Here is a 5,629-nt window from a genome sequence, read left to right as displayed (position 1 = left end):
TCCCCTTCTGTTCATCACAAGTTGATCCCACCATATAATAGCATAGTCAGTAAACTAAATGACAGCAAGTTTTAACTTTTTCTCCTCGGAGTAGTTGTGGCACTCAAAGATTAACTCCACCTTCTTCTCCCACTCCAAGTATGCTTCTGGATCATTTTTCCCTTGTAATGTTGGTATCTTCATTTTTGTGTTTCCTAGGTTCCTGTCAGTCCCATCTTGCCATCTTGGATCTCTTCGGAAACCTCTACCATGCCTTTCTCTCCTTGGCACAAACCTGCCCTCATTGTTCAATGAAGATTGATCTTCTTCATCTTCAAACTCATGCTCGTGGTAGTCATCAGAATCATTCATGCGAGAACGCCTTTCTTGCCTTCTAGCATTAGGAACTCTTTGGGGACGCTCCTCACGCAAAGTAGCAATAACAGTGTCTTGCCTATCCATCCGATCCTGAATCTCATTAAACACCATGTTCATGCGTTCAAATTGTTGTTGCATAGCCTGCAAAATGATGGACGACTCCTCCCCTCCTTCCCTATTTGATGTTTCACACCTGGAAGACATACTTTTGAAACAACAGAGAATTGTTAGAAATAATTCCTCACAACACTCCCTCACGTGTTTGCACTCAAATTATGTCACTCCCACTCGTGTTTCACTCTTAAATTGGTTTTTTCCCGATATTAGTCTCACACTCTCTTGCCTTTTTCCACTCGTAGCTTCGCATTTTCAGTTCTGCAATGAACTAATAAACTTGCTCAAGAAATTCAACTTGTACTGTTAAAACAGATACCAATGGCAAGAAAATATGATAGAAATACCAAATCAAAGGAAGAAGACAAAACAAAACAATATTTTGGTCTGAGAGAACTGAAACTACAAACAATTTTTTTTTTTTTTTTTTTTTTTTCAGATGTCTTTTTTTTTCACTTTTTTTTTTTTTTGGAACTGGGTGCACGATTTTAACCTAGTGCACTTCAACAAAAACAAAAAAAATAAGAACGATGAATGAAGAACACAAAAGAAACAGGATAGGATGATAATAGGAAACAAAAGATAAAGGCATAGAAAACTGATTTTAGAACCTGTGCTCTGATACCAAATGATGCGAACCTCAATCGACACGCTTTGAGACCCAACAAAAATATTGGAATATTTAACCTAGGAAAGCTAAAAATTAGATTTATGATAGAAACCCTGACCCAACGTTTATAATCGAAACGCGAACCAAAGGTATAAGTTGAGCTTGACCCAATGATTATAAAGAATCATGAACCAAAGGTATAAAGTTTGAACGTCACAAGGAAGAATCCTTGATAAATTCACAGTTCTTGAAGAACCAAAAGAGAGCAAAGCCCCACCTTTTCTGAATTTTATTCAATCATTTTCTCTAAAAAACGTTTACAGACTTCAGGGCCTATTTAAGGACTCTACAAAACTTGACAGACAAGAAAATATATTCTAAAATAACTCCTAATTGATACCTTACCATATCAGGAATCAAGTTTGACCTAAAAAGCATTAAATGCACCTAAAAACAAGGAAAATACTTGAAAAACGTACTAAATAATATAACCCTAAATAAAAGTTGATTTGGTCTAAAATTAGCAGATTCAAAATAGGAAAAAATCTGCCTTAACTAATATAGAGCTGGAAAGTCAATCAGCCATTAATTCATGCCATAAATCACTCCCAATTAAGCCAGATCAGCCCTAAGTAGCTTGAATTAAATTTATTACACTTTCATCTTCCTTTGGGCCAAGCTTGGAATGTCCTGCGTTAGAATCAGCCCAAATCTTTTGAATCAGCCCATTAAGTACTTCTTGGATCTTCTTGGATCTTGCTCTTGTAATAGGCCCAACTGGAACATGCAATGGATCCTTGAATGCTTGTTGATTCTCATCACCCAATCAACACGCTTTGAGACCCAACAAAAATATTGGAATATTTAATACCAAATGATGCGAACCTCAATCGACACGCTTTGAAACCCAACAAAAATATTGGAATACTTGCCCAAAAAAGCTAAAATTCAGATTTTTGATAGAAACCCTGACCCAACGTTTATAATCAAAACGCGAACCAAAGGTATAAGTTGACCTTGACCCAATGATTATAAAGAATCACGAACCAAAGGTATAAAGTTTGAACGCCACAAGGAAGAATCCTTGATAAGTTCACAGTTCTTGAAGAACCAAAAGAGAGCAAAGCCTCACTTTTTCTGATTTTTATTCAATAATATTATATGAAAAACGTTTACAGAGTTAAGGGCCTATTTAAGGGCTCCATAAAACTTGACAGACAAGAAAATATATTCTAAAATAACTTCTAATTGATACCTTACCATTTCAGGAATCAAATTTGATCTAAAAAGCATTAAATGCACCTAAAAATAAGAAAATAAATCACCTAAACCTAAAATAACGTTTTTACATAAAAATACCAAAAATAATAAATTACAATAATTAAACAGTAAATTGTGTTCTACATCGGACCCCTCCACTTGAAACAAACTCGTCCTTGAGTTCATCTTTGAAATCTGAAATTTTCCGCTCCAAATAAACAAATACTTCGAATGCTTTAATGACTTGATCCTGTTGTGAAACTTGAATCCTTCATAAGGTGTAGCAGAAAATTTCTTCTCATCTACTTTCAATTTATTTGCAACATAATTCAACAAAGGGTTGATAATAAAATTAAAATTTTCTACTCCAAGAAAATCAACATATTGTATAGTCATCTTCAACAAATCAACTGAGACTTGAGGATTGTGAGTTGTGGGCTCATCCTCATATTTGACCTCAATTGAATCTTCCACAATGTTCTCAATAATTACCATCTCTTTTTTTTTTTATCACTTTTTTTTTTTTGGATGATAATAGGAAACAAAAGATAAAATGATAAAAAACTGATTTTAGAACCTGTGCTCTGATACCAAATGATGCGAACCTCAATCGACACGCTTTGAGACCCAACAAAAATATTGGAATATTTAATACCAAATGATGTGAACCTCAATCGACACGCTTTGAAACCCAACAAAAATATTGGAATACTTGCCCAAGAAAGCTAAAATTCAGATTTTTTATAGAAACCCTGACCCAACGTTTATAATCGAAACGAGAACCAAATGTATAATGATGAGGACACAATTTACTGTTTAATTATTGTAATTTATTATTTTTGGTATATTTATGTAAAAACGTTATTTTAGGTTTAGGTGATTTAATTCCTTGTTTTTAGGTGCATTTAATGCTTTTTAGGTCAAATTTGATTCCAGATATGGTAAGGTATCAATTAGGAGTTATTTTAGAATATATTTTCTTGTCTGTCAAGTTTTATGGAGCCCTTAAATAGGCCTTATGCTTGTAAACGTTTTTTATAGAAGATTATTGAATAAAATTCAGAAAATGTGAGGCTTTGCTCTCTTTTGGTTCTTCAAGAACTGTGAACTTATCAAGGATTCTTCCTTGTGGCGTTCAAAACTTTTTACCTTTGGTTTGTGATTCTTTATAATCATTGGGTCAAGGTCAACTTATACCTTTGGTTCACGTTTCGATTATAAACGTTGGGTCAGGGTTTCTATCAAGAATCTGATTTTTAGCTTTCTTGGGCAAGTATTCCAATATTTTTGTTGGGTCTCAAAGCGTGTCGATTAAGGTTCGCATCATTTGGTATTAAATATTTTTGTTGGGTCTCAAAGCGTGTCGATTGAGGTTCGCATCATTTGGTATTAAATATTCCAATATTTTTGTTGGGTCTCAAAGCGTGTCGATTGAGGTTTGTATCATTTGGTATTAAATATTCCAATATTTTTGTTGGGTCTCAAAGCGTGTCGATTGAGGTTCGCATCATATAAGTTGACCTTGACCCAATGATTATAAAGAATCACGAACCAAAGGTATAAATTTTGAACGCCACAAGGAAGAATCCTTGATAAGTTCACAGTTCTTGAAGAACCAAAAGAGAGCAAATCCTCACCTTTTCTGAATTTTATTTAATAATCTTCTATAAAAAAACGTTTACAAGCATAAGGCCTATTTAAGGGCTCCATAAAACTTGACAGACAAGAAAATATATTCTAAAATAACTCCTAATTGATATCTTACCATATTTGGAATCAAATTTGACCTAAAAACAAGGAATTAAATCACCTAAACCTAAAATAACGTTTTTACATAAATATACCAAAAATAATAAATTACAATAATTAAACAGTAAATTGTGTTCTACATCATTAACTTGATAAGTTCAAGAGTTCTTTTAAGAACCCAGAGGAACACAAGACCTCACAAGGAGAATAATTTTTTTGAAAACCAAAATTGATCTTTAAAATTCGTACTGCCTATCTATATACCTGGAACAACCCTCCAAGAATAGGCAAGTCATAATTATAGCTTTGAAAACAGCACAAAAATTAAGCAAAACAAGTTCCCACGTTTTTTTGGATTCTTGGACTTTTAAAGGCAGTCAAACAAGCTAAATGACTAGATTAATTTGCTTCTTCAAGTGCTTTAATGACATGGACTAAGCCTTGATTATTATCTGAGCCCACCTTGGTCTTTTCAGAATCAGCCAAATTCTCTTGGACTAGCCCATTTAGTGATTCCTTGAAACGTTTAGCTCTAAGTCTTGAATTGGGCCACTAGGAAGTGACAAAGGGTCATGTGCAAATTCAACTCCATTTCCACGTGTATGATCAGCATGACCAGCTCCTTGATTTGCATCATTCTCCCCCTCTTGAGAAGGATTTGTCCTCAAATCATCACCTACATCAAAAGCAGACAAATCAGCAACATTAAAGCTTGCACTAACACCATACTCACCTGGTAAGTCAAGCTTGTAGGCATTATCATTGATGCGCTCCCCTACTTGAAATGGTCCATCACCCCATGGTAGGAGTTCTGAACGCCGTTTTTTTGGAAAACGATCTTTCCTGAAGTGCAACCTAACCCAATCTCCTGGTTCAAAAAATACCTTCTTGCGTCCCTTGTTGGCTTGATGGACATATTGTTGAGTCCTCCTGATGCGAACCTCAATTGACATGCTTTGAGACCCAACAAAAATATTGGAATACTAGCCCAAGACAGCTAAAATTCAGATTTTTGATAGAAACCCTGACCCAACGTTTATAATTGAAACGCGAACCAAAGGTATAAGTTGACCTTGACCCAATGATTATAAAGAATCACGAACCAAAGGTATAAAGTTTGAACGCCACAAGGAAGAATCCTTGATAAGTTCACAGTTCTTGAAGAACCAAAAGAAGAGCAAAGCCTCACATTTTCTGATTTTTATTCAATAATATTATGAAAAACGTTTACAAACTTCAAAGCCTATTTAAGGGCTCCATAAAACTTGACAGACAAGAAAATATATTCAAAAATAACTCCTAATTGATACCTTACCATATCAGGAATCAAATTTGACCTAAAAAGCATTAATTACACCTAAAAACAAGGAAAATACCTAAAAAACGTACTAAATAATAAAACCCTAAATAAATGTTGATTTGGTGTGAAATTAGCAGATCTAAAATAGGAAAAAATCTGCCATAACTGATATAGAGCTAGAAAGTCAATCAGCCATTAATTCACGCCATAAATCACTCCCAATTAAGCCAGATCAGCCC

Source organism: Castanea sativa, chromosome 1 (genome assembly GCF_040712315.1).
Source record: "Castanea sativa cultivar Marrone di Chiusa Pesio chromosome 1, ASM4071231v1".
Classification (NCBI taxonomy): Eukaryota; Viridiplantae; Streptophyta; class Magnoliopsida; order Fagales; family Fagaceae; genus Castanea; species Castanea sativa.
The sequence above is the reverse complement of the archived record's forward strand: the minus strand, read 5'-3'. Positions refer to the sequence as shown.